This window comes from Somniosus microcephalus, chromosome 2 (assembly GCF_052327205.1).
Source record: "Somniosus microcephalus isolate GS21.2 chromosome 2, FLI_Smic_1.0, whole genome shotgun sequence".
Classification (NCBI taxonomy): Eukaryota; Metazoa; Chordata; class Chondrichthyes; order Squaliformes; family Somniosidae; genus Somniosus; species Somniosus microcephalus.
The window spans coordinates 40,937,490-40,948,299 of NC_140988.1; the positions used below are offsets into that span (position 1 = coordinate 40,937,490).

Below are 10,810 nucleotides of genomic sequence, written 5' to 3' on the forward strand. Positions count from 1 at the left end.
TACCTTATTTGTTCCCCTTAATATCATGAAAACTTCGATCAGATCACCCCTTAACCTTCTAAATTCTAGGGAATACAACCCCAATTTGTGTAATCTCTCCTTGTGACTTAACCCTTGAATCCGGGTATCATTCTGGCAAACCTACGCTGCACTCCCTCCAAGGCCAATATATCCTTCCTAAGGTGTGGTGCCCAGAACTGCCCACGTTACACCAGGGGTGGTCTACCAGGGCTTTGTATAGCTGCAGCATAACTTCTACCCTTTGTATTCTAGTCCTCTAGATATAAAGGCCAGCATTCCATTAGCCTTTTAAATTATTTTCTGTACCTCTTCATGATATTTTCATGACCTTATGTACCTGGACACCCCCCCCCCCCAAAATCTCCTTGGACCTCCACTGTTTTTAGCTTTTCACCATTTAGAAAGTACCCTGTTCTATCCATTTTAGGTCCAAAGTGGATGACCTCACATTGAAATCCATTTGCCACAGTTTTGCCCATTCACTTAATCTGTCGATATCCCCTTTGTAATTTTATGCTTTCATCTATACTGCCTACAATTTACTGAGAGGAGCTGTAAAAACGATGTGGTCTTTTAAACAGTCCACCACTTTGTATTCATGCTCTGTCCAATTTGCACCTTTCCTTCCTTGCTTGCAAAAGCTTTCCAGGTTGTGTGTTCAAGCCTCACTTTAGATTTGAGCACATAATCTAGGCTGCTGGCACTTGCAGGATTATTAGAGGTCAGATGAGACGTTAAACCAAGACCTTTACTGGCAGGCCGCGTGCTGCATGCATAAACCATTTTGGTATAAAGAAGCAGCAGATAATAGTATAGCTCCTTGCTACACATTACCATTTCCAAACTAATGCACTGTACAGGGCCAGAGTTAGGCTCCCAATATCACATAGAACCTACCTTTTTAGTGATGGCCATACTGAACATACACAGACTTTAAACAGTTATTGGGAAGGATTATATATCACTGTCATATTGAAACATCTCAAGCACTTCACAAAATAAAAAACTTTGCGAGTGTACTGACTCATGTAGCTAAATGCAAATATTTTCCAACCATACCCCACAAACCAACAATTAAATGAAAAACCAGTTTTTCTTGTTGGTATTGGTTCAGGGAGCAATGTTGGCTAAAACATCCTCAAATAGTGCCATGGATGAAAAACATATTTGACATACAAATTCTTAATGTTTAAGAGAATATGTTTTTAAAATCCAATCCATACTATTTACTAAAATCATACACTATATATTAAAAAGATCAAGGTAGACAAATAAGTTTGTTGTTTCATAAATATTCACATTTAGACTGAATTGCTGAGTTATGCTAATATTGAATTTGGACTGCTCTATGCATTTGCAAGTGTTTAGAAATTCAGAGCGATTTCTTGAGCTACAAAGCTGATAAAACTTTTATAAATACACATCTTTTGATTATTTACTGCAGAACACCTTGAAAAAAAGTGATTTAATTAAATTCGATGTTATTAGATCCACCCTGTTGTCACTAGATTTTAAAACGCAAATGAAGGGTGGGGGGAACAACTGTTGTTGCTTTAAAGCAGGCTTGAGGTGGTGCAGCAACAAGTCGCCGCCTCGGTTTTCAACACAAGAGAAGCATTATAAAACAAACAAAAATGATCGTCTCAAATCTTATTCTTCAAAGCCTAGCCCAGCCTCACTCACCTTCTCTGTCCACACTCCAATCTCTGTGAGGAGTGAATTGTGGACTGTCACCCCGGGAGCGCCTTCCCTTCCCCCAAAAAACACACACCTGGAACACAGAAAACTCGCCACAAAACGTCAAGACACAACTCGAAATCCACTGTTCGAGCAAACTGCTACCTTCATACTGATGTATCAAGAAGCAAGTACCGCACAATGAACGCACGAATGGCTCATTTACCAGACTTAAATTTTATTTCCTTCTAAACTTCACCAAATTATAGATTTAAAAAGTTGCCTGTTCCTCTTGGAGAAGCTGAAGAATTTCCCTCCCCCTCCTTTATGGCTACACTAAATGTCTCTCTCCGTGCACTCGACAAGCAGACTCTCTGGACTCCATTACCAGGCCCTTCCTCTGTTCACAGGTGCAACCAGCTCAGCAGGAACACCTCTTTAACCCTGTCCAACCCACTTCTCGGCGCAGCCACAAAGCAACCTGAATCACATCACCAACTTGAAGTGACTGGGACCCCTGCCTTGTAGGGAGTGATGGCTTGTGACTTTGTACAAAGAGCTGAGACCTGGGCTCTGTAATGTCATTAACTGTAAATAAAATGTTCCAAAAAAAAACAAAGCAACCTAACCTTTCTGTTGCTGCCACTTTTTAAGTCTCTGATTTCTATGTTTTATTTCTTTTTTGGGGGGAGGGAAGCGTTTGTTACAATCTGTTACTAATAAATTGACATAAAAAGATGCAGAAGTATCTTGTCCCAGCGATCTTTCACTCCAGTTAGTAGCACTGTTGTGCATTGAACCGATTTGCCTAGATTCTCACAGATTATCTAAGGTTGGGTCCTCCAAATTAATGCCCATGGAGGTAATTATAACATTTTTGCTAAAGTTCCCCCTGGTCTCCTGGATGAAATACCATTCCTGGGTGGAGTCAACTTCCTCCCAGGCCTCTGCAAATTCCCACTGTTGTTCGCCCAGATTCAATGATGTCACTGGATTTTCTCATCCTATGTTATTAAAGAGGTGGGAAAGATCATGCCTGTGATGAAATATTCCATTCATCACTCATCAGTATTTCTCTGCCTGTGACTGTGGTTGGTTTCAGTTTCATTTCCATTGTATTGTACTGTGTGTAGGGCTCCGCCCATACCTGGCTCCTATGTAAGCTGGCCCAGCCTGCAGCACATCCAGTACGGCAGACCTCTGGATGGAAGATACATTCTCCTCTGTGTGTTACCTTCTAAGTCAATAAAAGCCTTGTTTTGTTTCGCTAACATCGAGTCTCGGATTTATTGAGGCACATCAATTTTATTGACTTAATTTTCAACACAATGGATCAACTCTTGAAACCCGAACGTTTGGATTTGGACCAGCATGCTTCGGACGCATCGGCACGCTTCGGACACTGGTTTATGTGTATGGAATTCTTCCTGGACAATTCCGCAGCCATCAAAGACGCTACGGACGCTGCGAGTATGAAACTCGGAATTCTGCGGAATTGGGTAAGCCACCGGGTTTACCCCCTCATCCAAGACGCCGACACGTACCCGGCCGCCTGCGACATCTTAAAGGCGCATTACCAGCAGCCTACGAATGAGGTGTATGCTAGGCATCTGCTCGCTACTCGCGCACAGCGACCTGGGGAATCGGTGGAGGAGTTCCTAGGCACCCTGAAAACGCTTGGCAAAGACTGCAAGTGCCAAGATGTAAAAGCCGCAGTGTACACCGACGAGCTTGTTCGCGATGCCTTTATCACAGGCCTCAGCTCCACTTACATCCGGCAGAGACTGCTGGAAAAAACGGGATTGGACCTGAAACAGGCTGCGGACACAGCACGATCCCTGGATGTGGCCCAGAGAAACTCGGACGCCTACTCTTCAGCCCGCGCCGTCCACGCCGCCACGTGTGCACCAAGGGCGCCGCCATCTTGGAAGGCATCTTCCCCGCCCGGCAGCCCGACACCGTCGGGGCCCCGCTCTCCCCCCAGAAGCCCTACGACAGCCACGACGCGTCGGGGACCCAACTGCTACTTCTGCGGGCAGCTGAAGCACACCAGAAACCTGTGCCCGGCGAAAGGCACCACCTGATTTAAGTGCGGTAAGAAGGGGCACTTCGGGAAGGTGTGCAGAGGGAACCCCGCCGGAAAACCCGCCACCGCCGTGTGTGCGCCGTGGGAGCGGCCATCTTGGACGCCATCTTGCCCGACCTCGTGGGGTCCGCCATCTTGTGAGCAGACAGCGTGGACGCCATCTTGTCTCGATCAGGGCCCTACAGTGGCATCGGTCACAGTGGACCAGACCAGGCTGCACCCGCTATCCAAATCAATGGTGGACATCGAGGTAAACGGGTGCAGGGTTAAATGTTTAATTGACAGTGGAAGCACGGAGAGTTTTATCCACCCTGAACTGGTACAACAACTCTCCCTAAAGGTGGTCCCTACTCGGGGTACCATCTCTATGGCTGATAAAACCCAGACATTGACCATTATGGGTTACTGCACGGTACAATTGTCCGTTAACAGAACTGTATACGATAATTTTAAAGTATTAATCATGAAGAATCTATGTGCGAGCGTGATCTTGGGCCTGGATTTCCAGTGCTACCACCAAAGCATCACGCTCAATTACGGTGGGTCACAGTGTGCGGTCTGGCCACCCTGAAGGTAAAGCCGCCTTCGCTATTCGCGAACCTTACCCCTAACTGCCGGCCAATAGCGACCAAAAGCAGGAGGTACAGCTGGGAGGACAGGCAGTTTATCGCGACCGAGGTAGACAGGCTCCTGAAAGAGCGCATTATTGAACGCAGCAATAGCCCGTGGCGCGCCCAAGTGGTGGTGGTAAGGGGTAGCGAGAAGAAACGGATGGTGATCGACTATAGCCAAACGATCAACAGGTACACCCAACTAGATGCCTACCCGCTACCCCGCATATCAGAAATGGTGAACCAAATCGCCCAATACCGGGTGTTCTCCACCATCAACCTCAAGTCAGCGTACCACCAGCTCCCTATCAGACCAGAGGACCACCCGTACACCGCCTTCGAGGTGAACGGACGCCTCTACCAATTCCTCAGAGTCCCCTTTGGGGTGACGAATGGGGTCTCGGTCTTCCAGAGGGAGATGGACCGCATGGTCGATGACCACCACTTGTAGGCAACCTTCCCCTACCTCGACAACGTCACCCTCTGCGGTCACAACCAGCAGGATCACGACTCGAACCTCGAGAGGTTCCTGAAAACCGCACAAAAACTCAACCTCACCTACAACGAGGACAAGTGCGTTTACAACACCACGCGCCTCTGCATACTAGGCAGCGTGGTGGAGAATGGGGAAATCGGACCAGACCCCGACCGATTGCGCCCCCTACGGGAGCTGCCCCTGCCCAACACTCCCAAAGCCCTGAAAAGGTGCCTGGGGTTATTTTCTTATTATTCCCAATGGGTCCCCAACTACTCCGACAAAGCCCGCCCCCTCTTGAAAGCATCCTCTTTTCCGCTCTCTGCTGAGGCCCATGCCGCCTTCAAAAGCATTAAGCAGGATATTGAGCGGGCCACGCTACAGGCAGTGGACGAGAACACTCCCTTTCAAGTGGAAAGTGATGCGTCTGACTTTGCCTTGGCGGCCACCCTCAACCAGGTGGGGCGGCCCGTAGCTTTCTTCTCGAGGACCCTCCAAGGGCCCGAGATCAGACACTCCTCCGTAGAAAAGGAGGCCCAAGCCATCGTGGAGGCAGTGCGCCACTGGCGCCACTACCTAGCCGGCAAACGCTTCACCCTACTTACCGACCAGCGGTCGGTAGCTTTTATGTTCAATAATAAACAGAGGGGGAAGATTAAAAATGATAAGATTCTTAGGTGGCGGATCGAGCTCTCCACCTTCGATTATGACATCATTTACCGGCCAGGGGCCCTTAACGAATCCCCCGACGCCCTCTCACGAGGGATGTGTGCCAGCGCCACCGGGGATCGGCTACAGACCCTCCACAATGACCTCTGCCACCCAGGGGTCACGCGGCTGTTCCACTTCATAAAGTCACGGTGGCATAGTGGTTAGCACTGTTGCCTCACAGCGCCAGGGACCCGGGTTCGAATCCGGCCTCGGGCGACTGTCTGTGTGGAGTTTGCACATTTTCCCCGTGTTTGCGTGGGTTTTCTCCGGGTGCTCCGGTTTCCTCCCACAGTCCAAAGATGTGCGGGTTAGGTTGATTGGCTATGATAAATTGACCCTTAGTGTTAGGGGGATTAAATACGTGGGGTTACGGGGATTGGGTGGGATATGTGTCGGTGCAGGCTCGATGGGCCAAAATGGCCTCTATCTGCACTGTGGGGTTTCTGTGATTCTTTCTGTGAGTCCCGCAACTTACCCTACTCGATTGAGGAAGTTCGGTCCCTGACCAGGAACTGTCGCACTTGCGCTGAGTGCAAGCCTCGGTTCTACCGCCCAGATAGAGCCCACTTAATCAAAGCTACACGGCCCTTTGAGCGGCTCAGCTTAGATTTCAAGGGCCCCCTCCCGTCCGTCGACCGCAATGTTTACTTCCTGAACATTGTGGACGAATACTCTCGTTTCCCATTCGCCTTCCCCTGCCCAGACATGACCAGCGCCACGGTCATTAAATGCCTCAACAGCCTGTTCTGCCTGTTCGGTATGCCGAGCTACATCCATACGGATAGGGGGGCGTCCTTCATGAGTGAAGAGCTACGCCAGTACATGCTGTCCAGGGGGATCGCCACGAGCCGTACCACCAGCTACAACCCCCGGGGTAACGGTCAAGTGGAGCGAGAGAACGGGACAGTATGGAAAGCAGTCTCTCTAGTTCTAAGGACCAAAGGCCTCCCTATCTCCTGCTGGCAGGAAGTCCTCCCAGATGTGCTCCATTCGATACGGTCGCTATTGTGTACTGCCACTAATGCCATGCCTCACGAGCGAATGTTTGTCTTTCCCCGGAAATCCACCTCAGGCGTATTCATGCCGTCATGGCTCTCCACCCCAGGTCCGGTATTCGTGCGAAGGCATGTGAGGGGCCACAAGACGGACCCTCTCGTGGAGTCAGTGCACCTACTCCACGCCAACCCCCAATACGCGTATGTCCGGCACGCCGACGGAAGGGAGGACACCGTGTCCATAAAAGACGTCGCCCCAGCCCGTAACGACAACAACCACGACAACAGCAGCAACAACGACCACAGCAACTCTTACCCACCCACTACTCTTTCATCACCCCCGGAAGAACATTGACCAACGGTACCCCCACCAACTACCCCTTCAACAACCCTGGCGGCACCCCCGGCAGAGACCCAGGAGGCCACCGGGGACACCCAGGGCACCACAACAGCCACGTCGGTCGCAGAGGACTATCAAACCCCCGAACAGACTAAATCTATAGAAGGGGTGAATGTGATGAAATATTCCATTCATCACTCATCAGTATTTCTCTGCCTGTGACTGTGGTTGGTTTCAGTTTCATTTCCATTGTATTGTACTGTGTGTAGGGCTCCGCCCATACCTGGCTCCTATGTAAGCTGGCCCAGCCTGCAGCACATCCAGTACGGCAGACCTCTGGATGGAAGATACATTCTCCTCTGTGTGTTACCTTCTAAGTCAATAAAAGCCTTGTTTTGTTTCGCTAACATCGAGTCTCGGATTTATTGAGGCACATCAATGCCCTCCATTCAATGTTGCTTCTGCCAATGTTAGGAACTATTCTGTGAGGAAGCACAGGCTCAAACTCTTGTCCCACTACCTCACTGCAATGAATATCAGGTTCTTTTAAATCTGATGCTGTTTTGGGCATCACAGGCCATAATAGTCCATTGGGAATCTGGGGTGGAGAGTGTGGCTCGGAGCAGTTCCGTCAAACCATTTTTAAGTCACTTCACAGACTCCCAGGCCGCCTGTAACTTCTGAGACCTGACTGTCTATTTTTCCACATTTACACGGTGTGCGAGAGGTTGCAGCCCATTTCACTATTTGAAGCGGCTGCTCCTCAACTTCTGGCTCCACTTCAGTCCCACGCTCCTGATCTTTGGCCACCCAGCGCAGAGGGCTGGCAAGTCAGAGGATCTCCGCGTGGGTCTGCTCCTGGGCCTGGCCAAGGTGGCCATCCAAAAGTCCAGGTTGGACGCGGCCCATGGGGATGGTCGCTCTGGGCGGGTGGCCCTGGAGAAGAAGCACGTGGTGTCCGCCGGTACGTTTGAGGCTTTCCGCGACTGCTGGGCACTGGAGTGTATAGTAGACCTGGGTAATAGTATTATTGAAGTTTCCTGTGTCATTTATGATTTAGTCCTCTATTGGTTATACCTCTTTAAAAAGGGGGAACTTTTGTTTGTTTTTGTTTGAGGACACTGGGGCAACCCAGTGTCTCCTTATCATTTTAATTAAAAGAGCCAAACTATAATAGTAAATTACAGGCATTGTAGACAACCATTACTTTGTCATGACAAAAACAACATTTAAATTGTTATTTTGTTTTATTGTATCCAAATCTAGAATCAAAGGCTATACCTTCTTTGCACATCCTTATTTGGTTCACCATTTTAAGTTCTTTGAACTCCACTTTTCTTTAAGCAGTTTTCAATAATTTTCTCCAGGATTCATTCAGTTTAACACAGGAGTGTTTCTAACAAAATAAATTAACTTGTAGTTTTAACCGAGACTAGAGTTTAGAAGAATTTTTCTCCCGCAGTAGCAGATATGAAAAAAAAGACACAATATAAACAGTTTCTGCCAATTTGATTAATTCTATTGAAAGTGAAATAAATAAATAGCTAATATGAATTAGATTGAAGGTGAAAAGGATTATAGATACAACTGATCAAGTACCCTGTGGAAATTATGCTTCCTGTGTTTCGGAGTCTATAGTCTCACTTGGAAGTATCTGGTCAGAATAATGTAGATTGATATCTCAGAGGTTTATCAGATTACTTTGGAGAGCATACAGACATGGCTTGGAAACTTCACTTTCTTTCAGAGATTAAGCAAGAGTTCATTTCAGTATGAGTCATACAGTCTATTGGAAGAAACCAGTTTGGAGGATAAATAGCCATTTCTTGTTCAGTAGTTTGTTATAGCAATTGACTGAGTTATAAACTCATGTATATTTATATATTTATCAACTACGATCTTACACTGGGTTTAGTCTACAGTTCAAATTCACCTTGTCTTTTTAGATAGTTCAATCTACAGAACTTGGAAAGAGTAAAATTAAGTGCCAAGTGCAATTAAGTTTATCTTTGGATGAGTCAAGTCACCATCCCCCTCACACATGTTGCTGCACCTCGCCGTCTTTCTTTAACTCTTAATAGTGAGCAAATCTAAATATTTTAATTTCAAATAATAGATATCTTGAAAATCATTCATGATACAATATTCAGCACAATGCAGGGGACTAAAGAGAGCAGGTAAGTTGAACATGGTCTTTTCAGCTCTAGGAGCTACATTTAAAACTGTCCCCGAGAGATGAAACTTACCCTGTTCACAGTAGGCCTAACAGTATAAACTTTCCATAATCCAGTACAATATTTCACCACTGATTGTGTCTCGTGTAGAGAGGTTACAGGAATGGCTTGTTACTGGTGCATGCAGTTCATTTATTCCAAGGTACTCTGCATATTAGATAGTAGGAACCATTTCTTGATGCAGAGACTTGAGCACATAATCTAGGCTGACACTCCAGTGCAGTACTGAGGCAATGCTGCACTGTCAAAGGTGCCATCTTTCAGATGAGACATTAAACTGAGGCTCCGTCTGCCCTCTCAGGTGGGCGTAAAAGATCCCACTGTACCATTCAAAGAAGAGATGGGGAGTTCTCCTGTTTTAGGTGTTGGTTGAGGGTACCCTAGGAAGTACAGAGGGTCAGAGGGACCTTGGTGTGCATGTACATAGATCCCTGAAGGCAGCGGAACAGGTAGATAAGGTGGTTAAAAAGGCATATGGGATACTTGCCTTCATTAGCCGAGGCATAGAATATAAGAGCAGGGAGGTTATGATGGAGCTGTACAAAACGCTGGTGAGGCCACAGCTGGAGTACTGTGTGCAGTTCTGGTCGCCTCACTATAGGAAGGATGTGATTGCTTTAGAGAGGGTGCAGAGAAGATTCACCAGGATGTTACCTGGGATGGAGCGCCTCAGCTATGAAGAAAGACTAAACAGGCTGGGGTTGTTTTCATTGGAGCAAAGAAGGCTGAGGGGGGACCTGATTGAGGTGTACAAAATGATGAGGGGCATAGATAGGGTAGATAAAGAGGAACTTTTCCCCTTAGTAGGGGGGTTAATAACAAGGGGGCATAGCTTCAAGGTAAGGGGCAGGAGATTTAGAGGGGATTTGAGGAGGAACTTTTTCACCCAGAGGGTGGTTGGAATCTGGAACTCTCTGCCTGAAAGGGTGGTAGAGGCAGGAACCCTCACAACATTCAAGAAGCATTTGGATGAGCACTTGAAATGCCATTGCATACAAGGCTATGGACCAAATGCTGGAAAATGGGATTAGACTGGACAGGGATTGATGGACGGCGCAGACACGATGGGCTGAAGGGCCTCTTTCTGTGCTGTAAAACTCTATGGCCTAGAAATTAGGTTTGCCTCCGCCAGGGCTTTTGCGCCCGAAATTTTGCGCCCGCGATAATTGCCGCTGCGCCCGCCAAAAATTCAGCTGCCCCGCGCCCAGACGGCTGCGGGCGCTAATGGATGGTTTCAGCGCCTCGCTATGGGCGCTGAATGCAGGTTTGCGGCGCTAATCCCCCGCTGCGGCACCCGATGCGGTGCGGCAGGCTGGGGTACTGCAGGCCTCCTCCTTCTGTTAAGGAGGAGCTGCCTGCAGCCGACCGCTGACCGGTCGATTCGCCCGACAAATGAGCCCGGCACCTCGGAGAAGTGCCAGGCTCGCGGGCCACACACATCAGTGCTGCGGGGGGGGTGGTGGAGGAGTCCGGGGAGGGAGGTGCGGGCAGGCGGCCGCCGGGAAAGCGGCCGGCCGCCGCTCCACCTTAATGCGCCGGCGCTACGTGCTGCAACATCCCGTTGAACAATCGTTGGTTGCGGCTGCCACGGGCGAGGCGGCCGCAACTGAATTTGGGTGTCCGGCCGCGTTACCACGGCAACCGGGACGCTGCGCACACC

At 48.6% G+C, this 10,810-nt stretch overlaps 1 protein-coding gene across 2 annotated transcripts in view; it reads right to left on the reverse strand.

Moving 5' to 3' along the window:
• The window catches only part of LOC147122665 (uncharacterized), a 38,977-nt gene extending 36,776 nt beyond the window's left edge, over nt 1-2,201 (reverse strand). Inside the window, exon 1 of one of the 2 annotated variants that reach the window (XM_086008637.1) lies at nt 1,793-2,201. The gene's annotated coding sequence lies outside the window, so the exon portion shown is untranslated. Of the gene's footprint in view, nt 1-1,704 lie in introns of both variants that reach the window. The other variant, XM_086008627.1, reaches the window with a different exon arrangement.
• Nucleotides 2,202-10,810: the final 8,609 nt, after the last annotated feature.